The sequence below is a fragment of the Rhinoderma darwinii genome, chromosome 3 (genome assembly GCF_050947455.1).
Source record: "Rhinoderma darwinii isolate aRhiDar2 chromosome 3, aRhiDar2.hap1, whole genome shotgun sequence".
In the NCBI taxonomy this organism is placed as follows: domain Eukaryota; kingdom Metazoa; phylum Chordata; class Amphibia; order Anura; family Rhinodermatidae; genus Rhinoderma; species Rhinoderma darwinii.
This window is the reverse complement of record NC_134689.1, coordinates 62,891,191-62,916,986: the sequence shown is the minus strand read 5'-3', so window position 1 is coordinate 62,916,986 and position 25,796 is coordinate 62,891,191. Positions and strand designations below refer to the sequence as shown.

General features: G+C 42.2%; 1 pseudogene; it reads right to left on the bottom strand.

Annotated features, from left to right (window-relative positions):
* Nucleotides 1-25,796, bottom strand: part of LOC142750372 (RUN and FYVE domain-containing protein 1-like) — a 498,511-nt pseudogene that overhangs the window by 316,465 nt on the left and 156,250 nt on the right.

The window sequence follows — 25,796 nt, the reverse complement described above, 5'->3', positions numbered from 1 at the left end:
CTAAATGTTGCAATTTTTCACAAATAAACAATGAATATATCGACCAAATTTTACCACTAACATGAAGCCCAATGTGTCACGAGAAAACAATCTCAGACTTCCGGCCACGGCTTCCGGCCATATGTTCAAGGAAGCGAAGGCGCAAGGAATAGGAGTGGAGGCGGCGGCAGGAGCAGGTAAGTTATGTTCGTGTATGTGATGTGTGTTTTATGTTCGTGTATGTTTGTGTTATACGGTCTGCTGAGCACTGTATCTAATCCTCCTACACTGTGCATTCGCTCAGAAAATGGTGGCACACAGGAGGTGGCACACAGGAGGTTTGACGAGGTTTGACTATTAAAACCCCCTACTTCTCCTGGCACTAGCCAGAATAAGGGAGGGGGGATTGTGTGAGGACACTAGAGAGTGTGTCTACCCCACATTTGCAGCATAAAGCAATGAGGTTGCTTTACCACATTGACCATGCTGCAATTTTGGGAAGTGCTCCCTCTAGTGCCCAGCACATGTAAATGTTATAAATTAGAATCTAATTTATAATATTTCCTGACTTGTGAAAAAAATTAAAACAATGTGTAATCACTCAAATAATAATTGTTTAACTGAAAAAATAAAATAATTTCTAGCGACACATTCCCTTTAAGATAATGGGAAATGCAACTTAGCAATTGTTCAGTGGATCCCATCATCCCACAAGACAAATACCAGACTCTGAGGCCTGGGGGCTTCTGATTGGTCAGTGCTTCTTGAATGGAAATTACCAGTATCAGACATGGTGATTCACCACTGTGAGGTCTCTAGTTTTACAGCTCACAGTAATTACAGGCTGACAACCTAGTTTTTGCAGAGGATCTGCAGAAGCTGGCTGCCTCCCTGAGGCCTCTTTATATAGCACGCAGCAGTGCTGTGATTCTCCCACCTGTTACTGGCACATCAGATGCCACTGGAAAAGACGTCAGACAACACCGGAAGTGCCTGAGAAGCATCTCAGACAATGTCCAGCCCACACTGAAAATCCTACCTGCCCACATCACGTTCATCACTCCCCCTTCTAAGAAGGGAAGAGTTGCCGGACAAGCATGCTGCCCGACCCAGCCGCAGCAGACATGCACAGACAGGATGCAGCACACAGGGAAGCAAACTAGGTAAATAGGCTGCGTTTTACATCGACTAATACCATACCCGGAAAGGAAGGCAAATTTATTCCAGCTTCCAGTACTCAGCCACGGGTGTAAATAAAAAATAAGATACATATCTCCAATGGAAGCAAAAGCTCCCTAGGCCAACCTAGAGGAAGGAGAGAAAACCTGAAACGGAAGTGTTGAGGGGGTGTGAATCTCCTCAGGTTTCCAGACCTACGATGAGCGGTCTCCTCGCATGGGTGCTGCCATGGGCGATGATAAAATGTGCTGTATCATAGCTATTCTTCTAAAAACCAATAAATACCTTTGAAACTAAAAACATTCAATAGTTTGATAGGCCACTTTTAATGTAACAGTAAAAATTATGCTTTAATCTAGGACCCCACAAATTTTTAAAAAGGAATGTATCGTTTCACTCCCCTCAAAACTAGAGAAACAATTTTTTAAATCTCAAAATATCAAATTTCCCTTGGCTAATATTACATTTTGATTAAAGATCACAACCCATTGTGACAAATAGAACATATAATGACAGTAATAACATCAATAAGAAATCATTAAGAATGCTTGTTAGGCTTCGTTCACATCTGCGTCAGGGCTCCGTTCCATCGGAACAGAGCCCTGACTGACACAAACCGAAACCGTAGGTTTCCGTTTCCATCACCATTGATTTCATTGGTGATGGATCCAGTGCCAATGGTTTCAGTTTGTCTCTGTTGTGCAAGGATTCCATCGTTTTGACCGGATACGTAGTACGGTGTTCATCCAGTCAAAACGACGGAACCCATGCACAATGGAGACAAACTGAAACCATTGGCACCGGATCAGTCACCATTGAAATCAATGGTGATGGAAACAGGAACCTACGGTTTCAGTTTGTGTCAGTCAGGGCTCGACGGAAAGCTCAGACGGAACGGAGCCGTGACGCAGATGTGAATGAAGCCTTAGGTCTAAGGTACGTAAACAGTCCATTTAGGCTACAACAGCCCTTGTAGTTTTTATTGGTACCATTTTGGAGTAGATGCGACTTTTTGATCACTTTTTATCACATTTTTATTTAAGGCTGGATTAAAAGAAAACGGCAATTTTTGCATGTTTTTTTATTTTATTTTTTATGACACCGAGCGGGTTAAATGATGTAATAACTTTATAGTCGGGGTCGTTATAGTCGCAAAGATACCAAATCTGTGTAACTTTTTAACTTTATTTTGTTTTTTAATAATAAAGCCGTTTGTAAGGAGAAAAAGTGGGTTTTTCATTTTTTTGCACATTTTATTCAACTTTTTTTAAAACTTTTTTACTAGTCCAACTAGGGGACTTCAATATGCGATCATCCGATCGCATTTATAATACACTGCAATACTTCTGTATTGCAGTGTATTATGCTTGTCCGTGTAAAACTGACAGGCATCTGCTAGGTCATGCCACAGTCATGATCTAGCAGGCATACACTATAGGCAGATCTGGGGGCCTTTATTAGGCCCCCCGGCTACCATTGAAGACAGACACTCGGCAATCTTATCGCTGGGTGTCGGTGGGATGAGAGGGAGCTCCCTCTCTCCAAAACAACTCAGATGCGGCACATCTGAGGGGTTAAACGGGTGAGATTGATACTAATATCGATCTCACACGTTCGAGCAGGGATGCCCCCAGCCCTCGGCTCCCTACTCTGTTTATTTATTCTGATGCAGCGCCGTAAAAACTCTATGGGGCGGTAACTAACGGGTTAAATAGGCTGGTCACTAATGGGTTAATAGGGTCACTTATTTGCTGTATAGTGTGGACAAAAAACTCTTAGGAAAATAGTTTGATAATAGTTTCAATACAATATTTCCATGCTTTATTGTGCAACCTTTTATTACGTTTAAAATTCTATGATTTTGTATTGCTATTTTCTCCCAATTTTTTTTTACAAAAAAACAAGAATAAAAACAGAATGTGAGGCTTTACTAATATCTTACCTCTACATGTCTTTCACTTTTCTTTTGAATGCGTACGCTCTCTTTTAGTAACTGATTATGCTCATCTTGCAGTGACACAATACGATTTTTTGCGGCAACAAGCTATTAAATATTAGAAAAAAGTTACAAAATTATAAAACATTTAAAAACTATGTATATATGTGTAGTTGTGTACATATATTTATATTTCCTCATGTTGTTTAAGAATGATATAATGTATCATAATTTTTACAATATATCCTTTCCATAGCATAAGATTTTCTTATTTGCAGGACAAGGTCTCAGTTAATTTACAATGACCAAGGGATGATTTTGTGGACTGATATATACTATATGTGGGTCTTATGAAAGCCTCACAAATACAGTTTTAAAGATTATAAACTCCCAAAGATGCCCCCATACTGCCTATTAAATTTGCAGCTGCAAGGAAGTCCTGGCCTTTTTCACCTAGAACCCCCATATGGCTTAATCCTCATTTTTTTACACTTGTATATTGTGGGATAAGCAATTGGACATCTCATGGGGAAAAATATTTTGAACACATTTTCCCAAAATCAATTGGATGTGTTTTAAAGAAACCTCAAATCAAATTCCAGAAATTATTTTTTTCAGACACCTACAGCTCCGTCATGCCATTCAATCAGAGTTTGGATCCCTACAGGTTTCCCTCATTAGCTCTAGTCTAGGAAACTTACTCTGCATGTCTGACTTAAACCCTCGTCGCTGCTGCCACAGTTGACCTTCCTGACATAGCCTCAATTTTAAAATCTGACGTGTCATTTTACGTGGTAATAACTTTGTATTGCTTTTACCTATCCAAGCAATTCTGTGATTGGTTTGTTGTGACAAATTTTACATTATGTTAGCGGTAAAATTTGGTAGATACATTCAGGGTTTATTTGTGAAAAACACCAACATTTAGAGAAAACTGGATAATTTGCATTTTTCTAAATATAAATGAAAGACCGTTATGTCACACAAAATAGTAGCTAGTTAAGATTTACTATATGTCTACTTTACGTTGGCATCATTTTTTAAATGACCTTTCATTATTCTAGGACGTTACAAGGCTTATAAACTTTAGCAGCAATTTTTCTAATTTTTATGAACATTTCCAACACCTATTTTTTTAGGGATCAGTTCAGTTCAGAGTTGCTTTGAGGGGTGTATAGGTCACAAACCCCCCTATATATCACCCGAATTTACACTACACTACACCCCTCAAAGTATTCAAAAAGTGTGTTAAATGACTGCAACACAGGCCTCAGAACTTAAGGAGAAACTTGTGGATTTTGGGGCCTTCTCTTTATTAGAATATATTCTAGGCAACAGGTTTGAAGAGGACTTGTGGGGCCAAAACAACCCCCAAAGAGACACCATTTTGGCAACTACACCCCCTAGGAATTCATCCAGGGGTGTTGTGAGCATTTTAAGCCCACAGGTATATCATAGATTTTATTAGAATTGGGCCGTAAAAAATAAAATTACATTTTTCTCTAATAAGATGTAGTATTAGCTAAAAAAAAATAATTTCCACAAGAAATAAAAGGATACAAAGCCATCCAACAATTATAAAGAAATTTCTCCCATGTATGGCAACACCTCATATGTTGCTATAAACGGCTTCTTGGACACACAGCAGGGCTTAGAGGGGAAGGAACGCCATTCAGAATGCAGATTTTGCTGGATTGGTTTCTGGGCGCCATGTCGCAGTTGCAGAGCACCTGAGGTACCAGTACGATTGAACCACCTGTGAAGTGACTATTTGGGAAACTGCACCCCTTGAGGAATTCATTTAGGAGTATAGTGAGAATTTTGACCACACAGGTTTTTTGCTGAATTTATTAGAAATGGGCTGTAAGAATTAAAAATATTATTTTTCCCAAAAAGATGTAGTTTTATCTCAACATGTTTCACTTTTACAAGGAATAAAGGAGAAAAAGCCCCCCAACATCTGTAAAGTAATTTCTCTCAAGTAATACCCCATATGTGGTCATAAACTGCTGTTTGGACACACAGCAGGGCTCAGAATATAAAAAGCGCCATATGACCTCGGAGCATAGATCTTGCTTTAATGGATTGCGGACGCCATGTCACATTTGCAAAACCCCTGATGAATCAAAACAAAAGTGACCCCATTTTAAAAACTTCACCCCTCAAGGCATTCACCTAGGAGTGTAGTGAGCATGTTAATCCATCAAGTGTAAATTAGTGTACAGTGGATGTTGCACAGTGAAAATGGCAATTTTTCAATAGATATGTAATTTCAGTGCCCAATATGTTGTGCCCAGCTTGTGCCACCATGAAAAGACAGCTCTCTAATCTTTTGCCTGGACACACGACAGGGCTCAGGAGTGAAAGAGTACCATACAAAATTGAGGCCTAATTTGGCGATTTACAAAGTATTGGTTCACAAATATATATATATATATATATATATATATATATATATATATATATATATATATATATATATGTATGTGTGTGTGTGAAATAATAAAAGAAACCCCATAAGAAGTGACTCCATTTTGGAAACTACACTCCTAAAGGCATTTATCAAGGGGGTGTAGTGAGCCTTTAGACCCCACTTGTATTTTTCAAAACTTAAAGTGTAGATAAACATTTGACAAACTTCTGACATGTCATAGTGACATGTCAGGAGTTTTGATTCGGGGGGTCCGAGCACTGAGACCCCCACCAATCGCTAGAACAAAGCAGCTGAAGCGCTCAGGCGCTTTGTGTCTGTTTGGCTCTTTATTGGTGCACAGACTCAATAGACTGTCTATGAGCCTGTACTCCGATACATCGGCTTTCCGGAAAAAGCCAAACAGACACAAAACGGCTGAGCGCTTCAGCTGCTTCGTTCTATCGATTGGTGGGGGTCTCAGTGCTCGGACCCCTCCCAATTAAAGAGATTCGGTCTGGAGTGGCAGAATGAGCGCTTTTAATATCTCAAAATTAATACCGAAATTTGACACCTTTCCAAATTCACAGAAAATTTGCATTAAGACAGGAAAAGTAGTGAGGGTGTTTGTGATGAGAAGAAGATAATTCGCAAGGGCCGCAGTTTTATGGACATTGTTGCCAATTTGTATACCCTGGATGCTCGGATATTGAGAGAGTGTTTCCATCATTTGGATGAATAGCGTGGGGGAAAGTAAGCATCTCTTTCTTGTCAAGTTTTGTATGGCGATTGTGTTTCAAAAGGTGCCGTTGACTGGAATCTTTTCTGTAGGGATGGAGTATAAAGATAATATGGCTTCCTTAACTTCTTCCCGAGCTTCATGGAGCGGGGGGGGGGGGGGTGATGTTTGGAGCGGGCTCACACGCTAAGCCTGCTCGATACACTGCAGGTGTCAGCTGTTTTTTTACAGCTGACACACTGCTCTAACAGCCGAGAAACGCGATTGCGCTGTTCCTGGCCATTTAACTAGTTAAAGGGGTTTTCTCATGAGGCACATTTGTCAGATAGAAGAGGGTTCCACCTCTGGGAGCCACACCTATCTCTAGAACGGGGCCCCCTATACCACGTTCTAGCTTTTTGTGCTCACGCTGCCTCCTGGCCGCTTACTGATTGCATGGTCGGGAGTTACAGAAATAGCGTAGCACGCATGCTACGCTGCTTCCATAAACGCCATTCACTACTATGAAAGTTATGGAAACAGTGTAGCTCAACGAGTTACACTGTTTCCGTAACTCTGACCATGTAATCAGGAAGTGGCCGGGAGTAAGCGTGAGAACGGGGTACAGGGGGAGACGTTGTAGAGATAGGTGCGTGTCCCAAAGGAGGGACCCGCATCTATCTGACATTTATGACATATCCTGTGGATGTGTCATAAATGTCCCTCATGGGAAAACCCCTTTAAATGCTGTGGTTAATAGCGACCGTGTCATTTAAACCGTTAGGAGGGGGACAGCCCCCTCCAACAGCCCCCCCCCCGCTCTGATGGTTGTCATGGCAGACCGGGAGCCTAATGAATGCCCCCAGTTCTGCCTTCTGTCTGCCTCTGCTAGCAGGAGCCTGTAAAAATGACAATATACTTCAATAAATTTGAATTGAGGTGGCAATACACGCCAGTTACTGCGCTGCACTTTTTTTTCATGTGAGTAAGGCTGGATTCACATGAGCGTGCCATTTTTGCGCAGGCAAAAAACATGGCGTTTTGCCTATGCAAAGGGCACTTAACAGCTCCGTGTGGCAGCAGCATATGATGAGCGGCTGCGTGCTTTTCGCGCAGCCGCCATCATTATGACACTCCATTTGGATGTTTGTAAATAGAAAAGCACGTGGTGCTTTTCTATTTTCATTCATCCTTTTGACAGCTGGTCCGCGAATCACGCAGTTCGCACGGAAGTGCTTCTGTGCGGCATGCGTGGTTTTCACGCACCCATTGACTTCAATGGGTGCGTGATGCGCGAAGAACGGACATGTCGTGACTGTCACGCACATGTCTGCACGGCCCCATAGACTAATATAGGTCCATGAAACGCGCGTGAAAATCACGCGCGTGAAAATCACGCGCGTTGCACAGACGTATTTCCCGTTCGTCTGAATAAGGCCTAAGAGTTTAATCTTTTCTTTTCCTGGCAAGGTTTCAGTACTATATGCATGCATATTTGATGTCAGAGGTTTTTCAAGGTGGTGATTCAATACACCTCTATTGTGATTAGGGATGTACGATACATCGAAACTTCGATACGGTTTCGATACCCTGCATCCCCAAATGGTTCAATACCGTTATTTCATGTATTTCGATACTTAGCTGCGCAGCCAAGTATAGTAACACATGAATGTATGAGAGCGAGGCTGCAGCTGTGTGATACAGTCATTGCCACGCTCCTGAGTCCTGACAAGTGTGCGGGGTCAGGATGATGCGATGCGGCCAGCGCTGCTCTAATGAGCGGCGGCACTGAAAACAGAACATGGAGGGCGCACTGCAAAACACCCCCATGTTCTGTCCTCCGTGCCTGAATCGCCGCTCATTAGTGCAGCGCCCGCCGCATCTCCTCATGCTGACCGCGCACGCACTTCCTGTTAGGAGCGGGGCAATGACTATTACACAGCCGCAGCCCCGCTCCATAACGGCGGAGATCAGAGAAACCTCTCAACTCCGCCGGTAATCCCGTGAATGCTGCGATCAAAGCGGACTGCAGCATTCAAGAGGAAAGTGAGAAGGGGGGATGCCCCTTGGATCGCGTCACAGGGAATTCTTCTGACGCGATTGAGGGCCATACCATATATGGGCAGACAGCCAAGGGTCCATTGAAGGACCCCAGGGCTGTCCTACCATATTTCCTGTTGTTAGGGCATACTTAGGTATGTCCTAACAACTGCCTGTGTACTATCAGTACACAGGCTAATGTACTGTAATATAGATATATGCCAGAACATTAAAGTTTAAAAAACAAAGTAAAAATAAAGTAATGTTAAATAAAAAAAATACACATACATCTTTTTTTACAATAAACATTAAAATAAGTCTCAATACATAAAATATACACATATTCTGTATTGGCGCGGCCGTAATAACCTTCACAACAATTTTTTGCATCATTTATGATGTGAACGCTGTAAAAAAATACAATAAAAACTGCTTTCTATCACTTATTGTGGGGCACAAGGTGTGATGAATTTAACCTCCATGTGCCTCACATTAATAGTAATTAACCCCATCATGTACCTTACATATTAACCCATTATGACTGGGTTAATATGATCATGATGGGTTTAATCACTATTAGGGCAGATTCACACGAACGTTGCGTTTTTGCGCGCGCAAACAACGCAGCGTTTTGCGAGCGCAAAAACCATTTGACAGCTGCGTGTGTCATGCGTGTCTAATGCGCGGCTGCGTGATTTTCGCGCAGCCGGCATCATAGAGATGAGGCTTGTCAACGCCCGTCACTGTCCAAGGTGCTGAAAGAGCTAAATCTTTCAGCACCCTCGACAGTGAATGCCGAACACAACAGCGAAAAACATGTAAAAAAAAAGATAAAGTTCCTACTTACCGAGAACTTCCCGGCCGTTGCCTTGGTGACGCGTCCTTGGTGACGCGCCTCTCTTGACATCGGGCCCCACCTCCCTGGATGACGCAGCAGTCCAAGTGACCGCTGCAGCCTGTGATTGGCTGCAGCCTGTGCTTGGCCTGTGATTGGCTGGAGCTGTCACTTGAACTGAAGTGTCATCCCGGGAGGTCGGACTGCAGGAAGGAGACAGGAGTAATCGGTAAGTTAGAACTTCGTTTTTTTTTACAGGTTAATGTATTTTGGGATCGCAAGTCACTGTCCATGGTGCTGAAACAGTTTAACTCTTTCAGCACCATGGACAGTGACTATCTCCTGACGTCGCGTACCGATAATTTTTTTGCCGGGATCGGCCAAAACGAGTTTGGCCGAACCCGGTGAAGTTCGGTACGCTTGTCCGGCTTCGCTCATCGCAAAGACACTCCGTTTGGATGTTCGGAAACAGAAAAGCACGTGGTGCTTTTCGGTTTTCATTCATCCTTTTCACTGCTGTTGCGCGAATCACGCTCGTCCCACGGAAGTGCTTCCGTGTGGTGCGCGTGATTTTCACGCACCCATTGACTTCAATGGGTGCGTGATGCGCGAAATACGCAGAGTTATTGAACCTGTCGCGCTTTTTGCGCAGCAGACAAACGCTGCGCAAAAAGCACGGACTGTCTGTACTGCCACATAGACTTGTATTGGTCCATGCGTGCCGCGTGAAAACCACGCGGCCCGCACGGACCGAATACACGCTCGTGTGAATCCCCCCTTAATGTGAGGCACGTGGAGGTTAAATTCATCATCACACCACGCACCTCACATCAGAAAATGGAAGAACTTTTTTTTATTACTGTTGGCAAAGTATCGAATTGGTATCGAAATCGCAATACTAAACGAAGTATCGGTATCGAAGTCCAAATTCTGGTATCGTGACATCCCTAATTGTGATATGTACTGACCTTTACTCATAGACGCATATCCGCAACGTATATTCCTTGCCATGCTGCTATTACCTAATGCAGCAAAATAATATCATATCTCACTCCATGGAAACCAATGTGGCGTTGTATATTTGGTGTTTGTCATTATTCTTTTATCTTTGTAATACATTATATATTTGTGTTTTTATCTTTGTTGTTGCTTAAATTAATAAACATCTTTTTGATACAATGTCTATATGCTCCTTTTGTTAAATTTTGGTTTACATTATGTCTATTTGGGAGCCATAGGCTTTTCCCTTCTCATTTGAGACGGACTATTTATAGGAATAAATAAATTTGTATTGCAGTGTATTGTACCAGCAATCTAACGATCGCTGGTTCAAGGCCCGTAGGGGAACTAATAAAAGGTGTAAAAAAAAAAAAGTGTCAAATGGTTTTTTCCCCAAGCACAATGTAAAAATAAAAAAAAATTGGTATGGCTGCGTCCGTAAAAGCCTGAACTATTACAATATACCATTATGTAACTCGTACGGTGAACGGCGTAAATAAATATAATTAAAGACACCAGAATCTTTGTTTTTTAATCACCTTGGCTCTTAAAAAAAAATTAAATAAAAAGTGATCAAAATATCGTATGTACCAAAAAATGATGCCAATAAAAGCTGCAGCTCGTCCAGCAAAAAATAAGCCCTCACACCACTCAATCGATGAAAACATATACAAGTTATGGCTCTCAGAAAGTGGTGAAACAGAACAATTTTTTTTTTTTTAACAAATTGTTTTTTCCTTGTAAAAGTAGTAAAATATAAAATCATTTTTTCGTACTTTCTGTTGTCTAAAACCTGGGTGTGTCTTATTGTCAGGTGCGTCTTATAGTCCGAAAAATACAGTAGTTGTTTTGTTTGGAGTTTTACTGGTATTTCAGTTTATAATATGGGGGCATATGTAAGCTGTGCTGAGTACATCAGGGCATAATAAGGTGGTATAATAATGGGGTAAAAAAAATAAAAGTATCTATAGATGTGTGGTACGCTTTGAAGCAATCCATCGTACGCAGGCCAGTGTCGCACTGATAGATGGTGTCCATTCTTATCCCCCCTTTTAACTGGATCTCCTCTCTCTCTAGAGGTTTCATTTGTTATGTACTGGAGGGTGGAAAGGGTGACAGTTGTGCAAACTGTGTATGATTGTGTGTACGGGTGCATTCTAAGTTTTAGGACTTCAGTGACTATTTACAGATGAGTTTAGCTCCATTTATTGTTTCTGGAGCATTGTTCTATCTCTGTTCGTACTTTAAAACTGCAAAGTAAAAGGTGTGGGGTAAACCGGAACATAGAAGAGTCCAGCAGTGAACACTCAGGACTAGTCCTATGTAGAGAACTATTTTCAAGAACGGAGATAATATATAAAAAAAAGTCAAGTTCAAATTCAGTACAGAGCTGTATTCATTGTAAAAAGAGCTTTATAACAGAGGCTCCTGTAGAGAATACAGGAGAATAGGCCGCTGTCTTCACTTACTCCACTTTAACCCCTTGAGTACCCAGCTCATTTTGGCCTTGAGGACCAGACCCATTTTTTCAAATCTGACATGTATCACTTTATGTGGTAATAACTCCGGAATGCTTTTACCTATCCAATTGATTCTGAGATTGTTTTCTCGTGACATATTGTACTTTAGTTTAGTGCAAAAATTTGGTCGATAAATTCATTGCTTATTTGTGAAAAACACCAACATTTAGCGAAAATATGAAGAAATTATGATTTTTCCAATTTTAAATGCATCTGCTTGTAAAACAGATGGTAATACCACACAAAATAGTTACCAATTAACATCCCCCATATGTCTACTTTATGTTTGCATCGTTTTTTGAACATCCTTTTATTTTTCTATGACCTCACAAGGCTTAGAACTTTAGCAGCAATTTCTCATATTTTTAAGAAAATTTCAAAAAGCGATTTTTTTCAGGGACCAGTTCAGTTCTGAAGTGGTTTTGAGTGCCCTATATATTAGAAACCCCCATAAAAAACCCCATTTTAAAAACTGCACCCCTCAAAGTATCCAAAACAGCATTCAGAAAGTGTTTCAACCCTTTAGGCGTTTTACAGGAATTGAAGGAAAGTAGAGCTGAAATTTTCAAATTTCATTTTTTTTTACAAAATTCATATGTAATACATTTTTTTCTGTACCACAGAAGGTTTTACCTGAGAAACACAACTCAATATTTATTGCCCAGATTTTGCAGTTTTTAGAAATATCCCACATGTGGCCCTAGTGCGCTAATGGACTGAAACACCGGCCTCAGAAGCAAAGGAGCACCTAGTGGATTTTGGGGCCTCCTTTTTTCAGAATATATTTTAGGCACCATGTCAGTTTTGAAGAGGTCTTGTGGTGCCAAAACAGTGAAAACCCCCAAAAGTGACCCCCATTTTTTAAACTACACCCCTCAGGGAATTTATCTAGGGATATAGTTAGCATTTTGACCCCACAGGTATTTTGCTATATTTTCTGGAGTTAGTCTGTGAAAATGAAAATCTACTTTTTTTCTAGAAAAACGTAAAAATTTCTAATTTTTGCAAGAAATAAAGGAGAGAAAGCACCCCAACATTTGTAAAGCAATTTCTCGCGATTACGGAAATACCCCATATGTGGTAATAAACTGCTGTTTGGACCCACAGCAGGGCTCAGAAGGGAATAACCCCCATTTGGATTTTGGAGCTCTGATTTTACTGGAATGGTTTTCAGTGCCGTGTCACGTTTGCAACGCCCTGGAGGGACCTAAACAGTGGAATCCCCCCAAAAGTGACCCCATTTTGGAAACTATACCCCTCAAGGAATTTTTCTAGTGGTATAGTTAGCATTTTGACCCCACAGGTTTTTTGCTGAATTTATTGGAATTAGTCTGTGAAGATGAAAAGAGACTTTTTTTTGGAAAAAACACAGAATTTTCTAATTTTTATAAGGAATAAAGGAGAAAAAGCACCTCAACATTTGTAAAGCAATTTCTCCTGATTACGGAAATACCCCATTATGTGGTAATAAACTGCTGTTTGGACCCACGGCAGGGCTCAGAAGGGACGGAGCACCATTTGGATTTTGCAGCTCAGATTTTGCTGAATTGGTTTCTGGGGGCCATGTCGCATTTGCAGAGCCCCTGAAGTACCAGTACAGTAGAAATTCCCCAGATGTGATCCCAATTTGGAGACTATACCCCTGAAAGAATTAAATTAGAGGTGTAGTGAGCATTTTGAGCCCTCAGGTGTTTTATAGATTTTATTAGAATTGGTCCGTGAAAATGAAAACATTTTTTTTTCCAATAACCTGTAGCTTTAGCTCTGAATTTTTCATTTCCACAAGGAATACAGGAGAAAAGACACCCCAAAATGTGTTACACAATTTCTCCTGATTACGGAAATACCCCATATGTGGTTGTAAACGGCTATTTGGACATACGGCAAGGGTCTAAACGGAAAAAGTGCAATTTGGTTTTTGGAGTGGAGATTTTACAAAATTGGTTTTTGGTGCCATGTTGCATTGCGCTGAGGTACGAGTACAGTGAAAACTCCCGAGAAGTGACCCCATTTAGGAAACTACACCCCTCAAGGAATTCATCTAGAAGTGTAGTGAGCATTTTGACCCCCAAAGGTTTTGCAGAAATTAGTGCACAGTGGATGTTGCAGATTAAAAATTGACATTTTCCACATATATGCTATTTCAGTGCCCAATGCGTTGGGCCCAGCTTGTACCACTGGAGACATACGCCCCATAAATTGTTAAGCGGTTCTCCAGAGTACGGTAGTACCCCATATGTGGTCATAAACCGCTGTTTGGGCACACTGCCAGGCCCAGAAGGAGCGCCATTTGGCTTTTGGAGCGCAGATTTAGCTTGGTAGTAGTTTTGTTTAGTGTTTTACTGGTGTTTCAGTTTATAATGTGGGGGCATATGTAATCTGTGCGGAGTATATACATTTTTTGCGTGACACACTGTCGTTTTTATTGGTACCATGTTTGGCTACGTGCGACTTTTTGATCACTTTTTATTAAATTTTTTTGGAAACAACGTGACCAAAAAAGGAAATTCTGCCATTGTTTTTTATGGTATTTTTTTTACGGTGTTCACCGTGCGGGATAAATAATATGATATTTTTTTAGGTCAGGCCGATACGAACGCGGCGATACCTATTATGTCTAGTTTTTGTCTTTTTTTTCATTTTTTTTCTAATTATAAAGGGCTTGATCAGGGAAACAAGGCGATTATTGTTTTTATTATGTAAAACTTGTATTTATTTATCTAAAACTTTTTTTTTTACTTTTTTTTCACTTTTTATTTTACACATACTAGGGGACTGGAAGATCTGATCTTCTGATCCCCTGTACAATACACTGCACTACTTCTGTATGTACTGATGTAGTGTAGTGTATTGTAACTGTCACTTTACAACTGACAGTTGAGCCTATTACGTCCTGCCTTGGGCAGGACCTAATAGGCTCCCGTACCTGGCAACCAGGAAGCCGTTGCTAGGCTTCCTGGTTGCCATCGCAACCATCAGAACCCCGCGATTTTTCGCGGGGGGGGCAATGGGGTGCAGAGGGAGCCCCCTCCCTCTGTATCAATCACTTAAATGCCGCTGTCGCTATTGACAGCGTCATTTAAGGGGTTAAACTACAGCGATCGGAGAGGACAGTGATCGCTGTAGTTGCAGTGGGATGTCGGCTGTATATTACAGCCGACATCCGATGAAGATGGAGCGAGCACAGCTCCTGTGCCCGCTTCATCCTCAGGGCGTTACTATACGCCCATTTTCGGGAAGGGGTTAATAAAAATAGTGGTTTGTTTTTTTACACCGCTTTCTCTGATCTCCTCACGTATCTCACAGAAGTGAGGAGATCAGAGAAAGTGACAGGAGCTTTCTCCTGCAGACGACGTCACAGACGGCTGTGATTGGTCAGTCTTCAGAGACTGACCAATCACAGCAATCGCCGGCATTGGGGACTGCTAATTGGTCCCCAGGCCGGTAGCAGAGACGGTTAGCTGTCAATGACAGCTGCCGCCGCTGTTCTGTCACTATGTGATTTCACATAGTGACAGTTTATTCCTGCGCCGTAATAGTACGTCGAAGGTACGCTGGAATAAGCGGCCAGCGACGTACTATTACGTCGAAGGTACGCAAGGGGTTAATACCAAGAACATATGTTAGACTATGTTCACATCAGTGTCAGGGCTTCGTTCCGACGCTCCTTCCCAGCTTTCAGTCGGAACAGAGCCCTGACTGACACAAACTGAAACCATAGGTTTCCGTTTCCATCACCATTGGTTCCATCGTTTTGACGGGATGAATACGACGGATCCGGTGCCAATGGTTTCAGTTTGTCTGCGTCGTGCAAGTGTTCTGTCCTTTTGAATATCGTAGTAGACGGTCAAAACGATGAAACCCTTGCACAACGGAGACAAACTGAAACCATTGGCACCGGATCCGTATCCATTGAAATCAATGGTGATGGAAATGGAAACCTATGGTTTCAGTTTGTGTCAGTCAGGGCTCCGTTCCGACAGAAAGCTCAGACGGAACGGAGCCCGGACGCATATGTGAATGAAGCCTAAGTGAAGTATATTAACTTTTGGAGAGGGGCAGTCATGACTCGAGAGTAGCACAAAAGTCTGCTACCCCAGTCTCACACGGATTTGGAGTATGCAGATTATCAGTTTATTACTGCAGACTAATCAGACTTTTAGGTGTACATACACTATATAGACAAAGGTATTGGGACACAGCTCTTTATCATTAAATTCAGGTGTTTCATTCAGTCCCATTGCCACAGGTGTATAAAATCAAGCATCTAGCCATGCAGTCTGCCTTTACAAACATTTGTGAAAGAATGAGTTGTTCTAAAGAGCTCACTGAATTGGAGCGTGGTACTGTAAAAGGATGCTACCGTTGCAACAATCCAGTTTGGGAAATTTCTTCCCTCCCAGTTAGTTATTCCATGATCAACTGTGAGCGGTATTATTGCAAAGTGGAAGCGATTTATGAACCACAGCAACTCCGCCACAAATTGGCAGGCCATGTAAATTTACAGAGCGGGGTCTCCCTGAGTGCTGAGGCGTATAGTGTATAAAAGTCGCCAACGCCCTGCTAACTCAATAACTGCAGAGTTCCAAACCTTCTCTGGCATTAATATCCGCACAAAAACTGTGCGCCGAGAGATTCATGGCATGGGTTTCCAATGCTAAGCGTCGGATGGAGTAGTGTAAAGCACGGTGCCAATGGACTCTGTAACATTGAAAACGTGATCTGTGGAGTGACATATCACCCTTCTCTATCTGACAGTCTGATGGATGCGTCTGGGATTGGGCAACGCCAGGAGAACGTCACCTGCCTGACTTCATTGTGACAACTCTAAAGTTTGGAGTAGGAGTCCTAATGCTATGCGGTTGAATTTCAGAAGTTTTCTAGGACGCTCAACTCCAGTAAAAAGAAATTGTATGCCTCAGAGACATCAAAAAGTCGATCAGTAATTTTATGGCTGACCAGGAATCTGATACCACCTCATCCCTGCATAAATGGGAAGCTTTGAAATGTGTGCTCAGAGGGGTGCTTATGAGGCATTACTCTAGACTAATCAGGGAAGCAGTCTTCAAATGCTGAGGTCTGCTCGCCAAGCTACGCTAACTTGAAAGGACACACAAACTTACTCTCCAGGAATCTACCCTGCGCGATCTAGAATGGGTCCGACACAATAAAGACAGCCCATCCCACAAAACACAAGACCTGACATTGCTTGGTCGACACAAAAATAAAAAAGTTATGGATCTTAGAATATGGCAACACAGAAAACGAAATTATTTTTTGGGGTGAAAACACTGTAAAACATAAAAAAAACATATACATATAGTATATTGCTATAATCGTATCGACCCGCAGAATAAATTTAACATGTAATACATCGCACACGGTGAATGAAGATATAAACAATAGAATTTTAAAAAGTGAAATAAAAAAAGTTATCAAAAAGGTCACGTGTCCCAAAATGATACCGATAAAATCTACAGCTTGTCCGGCAAATAAGCCCTGACACAGCTATTTTGACAGAAAAATAAAAAGTTATAGCTCTAGTAAAGCGCGGAGGAAAAAACAGCCTGATGTGCAGGCCAGAAGGAAACATTCTACCCTGTAGTAAAACATACAAAAACTATATAAATTTGGTAATGCAGTCATCGTACAGATGCGCTGAAAAAAAGGTAACATGTTCCTTAAACTGCATGGTGAGCACTGTAAAGAAAAATAACGATAAAACAATGCCAGAATCGCTGTTTTTTGGGCCTCTAGACTCCCAAAAAATTGAATAAAAAGTGATCAAAAAGTTACATGCCCCCGAAAATGGGACCAATAAAAACTACAGCTCGTACAAAAAAAGCTCTCGTATAGCTACGTGAATGGAAAAACAAAAAAAGTTATGGCGCTAGTAAGGCGGTGATGAAAAACATGTGCAGGCTAGAGGGGAACATTCTTTTAGTTTCAGGAAGTGGTTATCAAGGCTGTAGTATTTTGGAAACAGGAAGGGGAAGGCCACAGCACATCCACTGCAAGCGAGTGCGCACGTATTATGCCACGGCAAAACACTATACCTGCAAAGTTTCCCACTCTACTTAGAAAAAAAAATCCCAAACAGGGGCAGTGTGTTCCAAAAGAGTACATAAGAAAACCATTTATCAGTGCGACACTGGCCTGTGCATGAAGGTTTGCTTCAAACCATACCACACATATATGGATCATTTTATTTACCCATTATAGCCTCTTACTATGCCCTGATCTACTTAGCACAGCTTACATATGCCCCCACATTATAAACTGAAATTCCAGTAAAACTCCAAAACAAAAACTACTACCAAGCAAAGTCCACGCTCCAAAAGCCAAACGACACTCCATCCCTTCTGAGCCCTACAGTGTGCTCAAACAGCAGTTTACGTCTATATGTATGGCACAAGCTTGGCACAACATATTGTGCAGTAAAGTGGCATATAATTGGAATGGCAATTTTCACATTGCATCATCCGCTGTGTATTAATTTCTGAAAAACGCCTGTGGGGGTCTAAATGCTCACTACACCCTTTGATAAATGCCTTTATGGGTGTAGTTTCTAAAATGGGGTCACTTTTTCTTTGGTACTGTACATCAGGGTTTTGCCATTGCAACAAGAAGTCCGCAAACCATTCCAGCAAAATCTTCACTCCAAATGTCAAATGGCACTCCCATATGTCCAAACAGCAGTGTATGACCAAATTTAGGGTATAACCATACTCCGAAAAGAATTGCTTTACACATGTTGGGGTGCTTTTTCTCCTTTATTCCTTGTGAAAATAAAAAATTTGGATATGAAACTACACTTTTTATTTTATTTTCATGGCTCAATTCTAATTAGTTCAGCAAAAAAAAAAAATCTGTGTGTCAAAATTCACCCTATACCCCTAGATAAAGTCCTCAAGGGGTGTAGTTTCCCAAATTGAGTCACTTTTGGGGTGTACTAGTACTACATGGGCTCTCCAAAAGCCAAATGGCGCTCCTTCCCTTCTGAGCCATGTGCCTAAACAGCAGTTTATGATCACATATGGAGTATTTCTATACTCTGGAGAAGTTGCTTTACAAATGTTGGGGTCCTTTTCTCCTTTATTTTTTGAGAAAATTAACAATTTTTAACTAAAGAGACATCTTAATGGGAAAAAATATAATTATAATAAAATCTATGAAATACCTGTGGGGTTAATACGCTCACTAGACCTATAGATGATTTCCTTGTGGGGTATAGTTTCCAAAATAGGGTCTTTTTGGGGTGTTATTTTTTGTTTTGGCAGCACAAGACATCTTCTAACCTAACATGGCGCCTAAGAAGGCCCTAAAATCTACTAGGTGCCATTATACTTCTGAGGCCTGTGTGTCCCAGCACACTAGGGCCACAAGTGGGATATTTCTAAAAACTGCAGAATCTGGATAATAAATATGGAGTTGTGATTCTCTGGTAAAACCTTCAATGTTCGGCTTAGTTCACATCTGCGGCATAGCTCCGTTCTGCCGTTCCATCTGAGCTTTTCGTCAGATCGGAACCCTGACTTAAACAAACGGAAACCATAGCTTTCGGTTTGCATCACCATTGATTTCAATGGTAACGGATCCGGTGCAAATGGTTTCCGTTTGTCTCCGTTGTACAAGGGTTCCGTCGTTTTGACAGAATCAATACCGTAGATGACGAAGGGTGCAGTTTTTAAAATGAGGTGATTTATGGGGCTTTCTAATATCCCTGAAGAAATTGTACTTTGAAATTTTCTTGAAAACGTGAGAATTTGCTGCTAAATTTATAAGCCTTGTAACATCCCAGAAAAATAAAAGGATGTGCAGAAAACTATGCCATTACCATCTTTGAATCTTATATTTAGAAAATGCAAATTTTTGCACATTTTCTCTAAACTCTGGTGTTTTTCACAAATAAGGAATGACTATCGACCAAATTTTGTCACGAGAAAACAATCTCAGAATCGCTTGGATTGGGGAAAGCATTCCAAAGTTATTATAACAAATTGACACGTCAGATTTGAAAATTGGGGCTTTGTCATTTAGTCCAAAAGTGGCACCGGTTGGGGGGGGGGGGTTTGGGGCGGAGGGGTTAATGTAAGGGTATGTAAACACGGCCAAATTTCAGACGTATACGAGGCGTATTTTGCCTCGTTTTACGTCTGGAAATACGTCTCAAATACGTCGTCAAACATCTGCCCATTACTTTCTATGGGTATAACGCTGTATTGTCCACACGACGCGTAATTTTACGCGTCGTACGGCAATTACGACGCGTAAAATTACGCCTCGTAAAAAGAAGTGCAGGACACTTCTTTGGATGTTTTTGGAGCTGTTTTCTCATAGACTCCAATGAAAACAGCTCCAAAAACGGACGTAAAAAACGCTGCGAAAACGGCGTGAAAACGCCGCGAAAAATGCGAGTTGGTAAAAAAACGTCTGAAAAGCAGGGTCTGTTTTCCCTTGAAAACAGCTCTGGATTTTCAGACGTTTTTGTTGACTACGTGTGCACATACCCTTACATTGGATTCTGCTCTTTTGGATAGACTGTGCTATAATTTCCAATTCACACGGCAAACCAAATCCTTTAAGGCGTACCGCCAATGAGATTGCCTAAAAATAAATTTTTGCACAGCTGAATAGAGCCTTTCACTACAATTCCAACGATACCTACATTATGCAGATAGCTACTTCCTAGCCTGAGATCGTGATTGTGACAGCTAAGGGAATTGTAGCCAGAGCCTGTGCCCTTATATCCCAGGATGCTTTGCTTTTAACTCATGGACGAGCAAATCAGCTCAGCTAATCAGGTCACAGAATCTCCTGCTGCACTATCTCCCCAGCATTTAGTATCTATACAGACAGCTTCTGCAAGGCAAGAGTAAAGACAGACAAGTGCTGCAATCACTGGATCCCTGCATCATGCTAATATATAGTATGATGCTACACACACACACACACACACACACACACACACACACACACACACACACACACACACACACACACACACACAATTTTCACCAAAAGCCACAACTTTTTTATTTTTCCATCAATATTGCCGTATAAGAGCTTGTTTTTTTTGCAAGACAAGTTGTAGATCTTCACGGCAACATTTATTGTACCGTATAATGTAGTGGGAAACTGGAATAAAAATATTTGTGTGGTAAATAGTAAAAACCAGCGATTCCTCAATATTTTTTGGTGGTTTTGTTTTTACGGTGTTCACTGTGCAGTAAAAACGGTGCATTAACTGCATTGAGCAGGTCAAGACGATTACAGTAATGCCACATTTATAACGTTTTGTTCTTGTTTTACTACTTTTACAAGGAAAAAACTGATTGTTAAAAATAAAATTTGACTTTTGTCGCCACATTCTGTCAGGCATAACTTTTTTATTTTTCCGTCTATTGAGTGGTGAGAGGGCTTATTTTTTTGCGGGGCGAGATGTAGTGTTTATTGGTACCATTTTGGGTTACATAAGACTTTTTGATCACTTTTTATTCCATATTTTGTGGGAGATGAAGTGACCAAAAATCTGCGATTCTGGCGGTTTTATTTATTTTTATGGCGTTCACCATGCGGACTAAATAATGATATATTGTAATAGTTCAGACTTTTACGGATGCATCCATACCAGTTATGTTAATTTTTTTTTTTTTACCTGCTTGAGGGGATTTTACGGTGATTTTAATTTATTTTACGGTTTTTTGCTTGTCCCCCTAGGGGACTTGAACCAGCGATCAAGTCTGACAAAGGCTGCATTGAGCAGCTGAAACATTGCACTGTTTACTGCACTGATGGGAGAATAAATCCACTTTTCTGACGACATCTGTTTGGAGTGCTGCCTCTCCTTTCTACTTCTTGTTTCGACCATCACTTCAGACCGTCGGGTAGTGGATCGTACCCGACTTTTCCCGGTACCTCTGGTGGCGGTGGGTACCGGAGTAATAATGTGGGGTTAGGGTTAGCGTTTTCACCGGCTAACACTTCTTAGTAATGGACGCTGTCAGACAGCGGCCATTGCTATGGCAGTGGTAATAAAGTATAAAAAAAAAATACAGACACCGAAAAAATATTTGATTGAAATAAAACTCAACCCCCGTTACCCATTTTATTTAAAAAAAAAAAAACTATCATCGAAGGAGTCCTCGAATCTGAAGTAGTCAAACAAAAACAAATTAGTAATAAAAAAAGGATGTAATAGCCTAGTAGACTACGCTAATCCATCCTGAGGGATCCCATCAAAAAACGTATACCCCACGGTATACATTTATTTTATTTTTTTTAACATGAGAGGCTATGGTTGACGGATGCCACTGTATGGCATCCGTCACAGGTATACTTTAAACGTATACCTCTGTGAGATCCCGACATCATTGTCCATATAAGGACAGTGATGTCAGAGGCTTCCTCAGAGACGTAATCAACAGGCAGTCTGCTAGTAGAGACTCTGTCCCAGGAAAGCTCCTGGTGTCGCTGTCCATATATGGACATTGATGTCAGGGGCTTCCTCAGAGCCAGAGTCCTGAAACAGAGCCACTTCAAACGCTCTACCTGGGACTCATTCTTGCCTCCTGACATCACTGTCAATATATGGACAGTGATTTCATGTGCAACCCCAGAGCAGAGCCCTGCCTAGGAATCCTACCCTGCTCTGGACATCACTGTCCATATATGGACAGTGATGTCAGGAGTTTCCCCAGAGCCGGAGTCCCAGAGCAGAGCGCTAGTATAGGCTCTGCTCCGAGACTCTGGCTCTGGGGAAGCCTCTGACATCATTGTCCATCTCTGGACATTGATGTCAAGGGCTTCCCCAGAGCCGAAGTCTCGGAGCTAATAGCGCTCTGCCCGGGACTCTGGCTCTGGGGTTGCCCCTGACATCACCGTCTATATATGTACAGTGATGTTAGGGGATTCCACATTGCCGGAGTCCCGAAACATAGCCGCTTCAAGCGCTCTGCCTGGGACTCCTTCTTTCCTCTGGACAGCACTGTCCATTGCCTGGGACTCCTTCTCTTCTACTGACATCACTGTCCATATATGTAAGATGGACAGTGATGTCAGGAGGAGAGAAGGAGTTCCAGGGAGAGAGCTTGAAGCGGCTCGGTTTCCGGACTCCGGCAATGAAGTAGTCCGTGACATAACTGTCCATATATGGACAGTGATGATAGGAGCAGAGCAGGAGTCCTAGGCAGAGCCCGGGACTCCAGCTCTGGGGTTGCGCCTGACATCAAAGTCTATAAATGGATAGTGATGTTAGAGGCTTCCACAGAGCCTCTACTAGCGCTCTGCCCGGACTTCAGCTCTGCTCCGGACATCACTGTCTATATATGAACAGTGATGCTGGGAGCAGTGCTGTAAATAGGGCCTAGAGTGGGAGAGGCTCGGGAGTGCGCACGTCAATCTGGTGCCTCCCCCTCAGCCTGTTCTACATAGAATCCGTAGCCAGCTTCTGATGTTGCTGGCTACGGATTCCAACTGACAACAAGCGGGGACTGCCGAAGTAGAAGAGACGGAGGGGCAGCAAAAGAGGGAAGAAGACTACAGTATAGCAGGCTAATGCTTGCAGTAAGGTAAATATAACATATTGAAAAAAAAATTATTGTGTTAAAAAGAACACATATAAAAAAGTTTTTTTTTTTATCTTTACAGGTACACTTTAAGTTTTTTGGAGTGCAAACGCCCTCGGATCCATTGCACATTTACGAAAATAACTTTGCTCCCCTCCTGAGAAGGATTAGGATTGACTTATGGGTCCTAATTTCTAACTATATCGCAACTATTTTCTCGTTTCATATGTGCTCGTTCTCATCCCATGTTTGCAAAATCTATACTTGTACGAGCTAAATCTCATAGGGGTTTTAGCGGTCCCAAACTTAAAGTCTTATTTTGTTGCTTCATCAGTAGCCAGAATACTTGATTGGTTTCATCACATAGACACTAGAATATAGGTCCGAACGAAACCCTCCTTGGCCAATGTCCCACGAACAGCAATTACATGGACGCGTCTGACATTATGGACTATAGCCCATCTTTTGGCATTGCCCCTTATTGCACCGACCCCACTAGCAATTTGTAAACATTACTTGCCTAATACCCATTGTCACGAAGGGTGTGTGGACCCACTGGGCCGTACCGCCTTGGCGGTGTGGCAGCTGGCCAACAGGGCGCAGGTCAAATTCTATAGTTCGTATAGGGTACCTGTGGCAGCTCGGACAGTAGCAAGGCAGGCTCAGCTGGTACTAGGCAGCAGGCAGACGTCAGGCGTGGTGAAGCAGGTCAGGTGTGGTATACAGCACGGCACGACTTTGGCTCAGCACAGTACTCGACCAGGATAGTACGGAATGCAGGTAACAGGAACACACAAGGAGACCATTGCATAGACAAACTTAGGGAACAACAACGCTCAGGCATAGAAGAAAGTGGCTGAACCCCTCATAGTCCAGGGACTAATGGGCTGATGGTTTATCAAAGTCCGGTGCGCGCGCTGCCCCCTTAAGAGCGAGCACGAGCATGCGCGCGCGTACCCTACGGGATCCGGCTGAGGTGATTGGAAGCGAGCGCTGGCGTCTCCTTAGGAGGAGACTGGGGCTAGGGGGCTAGCGCTCGCCAACTCGTGGCTGTGGCTGTCATGGGGAGAGTGGCACTGACGGCATGCAGCCACGGACATGACACCCATCTCTTTCTGACAGATGGTCCCTTGTCTCCCATTAGGGGAAATTTACTTTTTTCCCCCGGGATTTCCCGACTTGTTACGAACGCTTCCTCAATGAAACTTTATGCTGAGATTATCCCCGAGTCTGCCCGAACTCTGGTATTGAACATGTGATATCTCCAACTTAAGCACTACTATAATACTCATTGCATGCGACAGCAATTGCACAGATCCCTCACACCCTTAGATGACTTTAGCATTAGTAGTTCTGCTCCAGTGATTTCCCTAATTTACTTGCTATTTTTACAATCTATGTCAGTTCAAAATGGATGATAAGTCAAAGGAGTTCCTCCTGTGCGCCATAAATTCTCCATTTCCTATAAAGCGAAGGAGACTATAAAATACTGACTAGGAGGTACAGGGCACCTATGCTGTTACACATGCTGTATCCTGAGGCCTCTGATATATGCTGGAGATTAGGGTTGTCACAATAAGGGTATGTGCACACACACTAATTACGTCCGTAATTGACGGACGTATTTCGGCCGCAAGTACCGGACCGAACACAGTGCAGGGAGCCGGGTTACTAGCATGTAATCATGTTTTCAGTACGGGACAGTTGTCCTGCAGCGAGGCAGGGACTCCTAGCATCGTACATAAGTATGATGCTAGGAGCCCGGCTCCCTGCACTGTGTTCGGTCCGGTACTTGTGGCCGAAATACGTCCGTCAATTACGGACGTAATTAGTGTGTGTGCACATACCCTTACAGAATTTGATACCGATACTTAGAGTAGTATTGCGATACTACCAAAACGATACTTTGCCAACAGTAAAAATCCCACAAAAATGGCCTTCCGTTTTCTTATCAAGTATCTCGTTAAGTCATAATGGGCAACATTGGGTTAATGTGTGAGGTATATGATGGGGTTAATTACAATTAATTTTACGCACATGGAGGTTCAAAATTGATAATTTATGTGCCTCACATTAATGATAAGTGACTTCATCATTTCCCTCACATAATGGCAACACTGGGGTTAATGTGGGTCACAATGTTCCTCAATGCTGGCTGCAAAAAAATACCAGTACATGCCCTAGTACCTTTTTTTTAACTTTTGCTCTGCTCCAACTAACACCTGCCTGGGGCTGGGCTGTCACTACACTGCACCGTGAGCGACACAGGCACGTCATCAGGAACCCACTGCCTGTGCCGCTCGCAACATTCCTCCTGTTCACATAATCAGACTATCATTGGTGGCAGTAGGGAGAGGAGGGAGGAGCCGTCAGTCGGCACTAATGACAAGCAGGGCGGTCACTGAACGAAGAGAACATCGTGGGCGTTGTACAGTGTGCGTGCCATGTTCTCTTCATTTATTTCAATACTATGCTGTGCAGCTGTACTGCTTAGTATCGAAATACATAAATTGACAGTGTTGAACAGTTTGCCCCCGCACAGCATCGAAATTGTATCGACATTTCGATGCATCGCGCATCCCTACTGCAGATGTGGTCTGGCTCAGGGATCTA